This window comes from Dipodomys ordii, unplaced genomic scaffold (assembly GCF_000151885.1).
Source record: "Dipodomys ordii isolate 6190 unplaced genomic scaffold, Dord_2.0 Scaffold87, whole genome shotgun sequence".
In the NCBI taxonomy this organism is placed as follows: Eukaryota; Metazoa; Chordata; class Mammalia; order Rodentia; family Heteromyidae; genus Dipodomys; species Dipodomys ordii.
In genome coordinates this window covers 3,627,639-3,629,487 of record NW_012267303.1, presented here as the reverse complement: position 1 = coordinate 3,629,487, position 1,849 = coordinate 3,627,639, and the positions used below count along the sequence as shown (strand labels likewise).

The following is a 1,849-nucleotide window of genomic DNA, read 5'->3' as shown; positions in this document are numbered from 1 at the left end:
AAAAAAATTAATAAAATAATAAGATCACATTCAACCAACAAAAAAGCTGTGCACATTGGTGCCTTGGCACTGCCTGCTATCATAGCTAATGGAAAACTGAAAATAGGTGGGTCACAGCCCAAGAACACACTGGACAGAAACTGAGACTCTATCTTACTACAGAAAAGGGCTGGAGGCATGGCTCAGCAATAGAATGTATTGTATGCCTAGCAAGTGGGTGAACCTCAGTACCCCAGTACCACCTTTAAAAAAAAAACCTCAGGGACTGGGAAGATGGCTCAGTGGTAGAGTGCTTGCCTCGCATGCATGAGGCCCTGGGTTCAGTTCCTCAGCACCACATAAATAGAAAACAAAAAATAAAAAACCGGATGTGGCACTGAGGCTCAAGTGGTAGAACACTAGTCTTGAGCTGAAGAGCTGAGGGACAGCGCCCAGGCCCCAAGTTCAAGTCCTTTGACTCACACACACACACAAAAAAAAGTATCTGCTATAGCCAGTATAACATACTGGGTTCAAACCTCAATACTGACTCCAAAAAAATGGTGTATTCTGACTGTAAATTCAAGTTGCATATATTTAATCTAAAGAAATTGTGAGAGACTACATTTGAGTATATATTTTTCTGAAGAAAAGTCAATGATCAAAAGAAAGATGCCATAAGGCTCACTTGGTCTTAATTTCTCTTTTGCCCTTTGGAACACAAGTTTTTTGCTCATCCTGTGACTTTAACTCAGTGCCTGGGTGCTATTCCTAAGCTTATTTTGCTCAAGGCTAGCGCTCTACCACTTGAGCCACAGCACCACTTCCAGCTTTTTCTGAGTAGTTTATTGGAGATGAAAGTCTCATGGACTTTCCTGCCTGGGCTGGTTTCAAACTACGATCCTCAGATCTCAGCTTCCTGAGCAGCTACGATTACAGGAGTGAGCCACCTGCATCTGGCTTGAAATATAATTTTTAATGCACAAACATGCTCACAAGAAATTTTATTAGCGATGCATGAAGGAGCATGCCTGTAATTTCAACACCTAAAAGGCAGAGGCAGGAGGATAAAGCATTTGAAGCTGATCTGTACTTCCCAGGAAGTTCAAGGCCAGCTTTGGCTACACAATGAGAACATGTCTCTAAAACACACACACACACAAAGTACACAAAGTATATCTACTGTAATTTATTTAGCATCTAACTAGATTATAAAGGGAGAGCCTTTGAAGAACATCTAATACTGCTGGAAGCAGCCTTCCCTCTCTTCTCTACATGAAGTATGTACCCTTAATGGTGATGTGATTGTACATACCTTATCTAAAGTACTTCTGGCAAGTGAAATAGAACACATATTTTACTAAATATGCATGATTGCCCTTCATTTTATATGAATTAGGCTCAGGTTTGGGGAGACTAAGTAGCTTGTGCAGAGTCAACAGAGCATCTCACTAGCCACAAGAGAATCAAAAAAGCAGCCAAGAGGGGCACCAGTGGCTCACGCCTATAATCCTAGCTACTCAGGATGCTGGGCTCTGGGGACCATAATTCAAAGACAGCCCAGGAAGGAAACTCTTATCTCCAATTAAACACCAAAAAATACCAGAAGTGGAGCCATGTGCCACAAGTGGTAGAGTACAATCTTTGAGCAAAATAGTTCAAAGACTGCGTCCAGGCCCTGAGTTCAAGCCCCAAGACAGGCACCAATAAAAAAGTTACCCCCAAAAAAAGCAACAAAAAAATAACAAGGGCTGGGGATGTGGTTTAGTGGTAGAGTGCTTGCCTAGCATGCATGAAGCCTTAGGTTGGATTCCTCAGTACCACATAAACAGAAAAAGCCAGAAGTGGTGCTGTGGCTCAAGTGGTAGAG

The 1,849-nt window shown here is 42.1% G+C and overlaps 1 protein-coding gene across 3 annotated transcripts in view; it reads right to left on the bottom strand.

The window, feature by feature from the left end:
* The window catches only part of Ppp6r2 (protein phosphatase 6, regulatory subunit 2), a 66,118-nt gene that overhangs the window by 55,349 nt on the left and 8,920 nt on the right, over window positions 1-1,849 (bottom strand). The gene's annotated exons all lie outside the window — the stretch shown is intronic.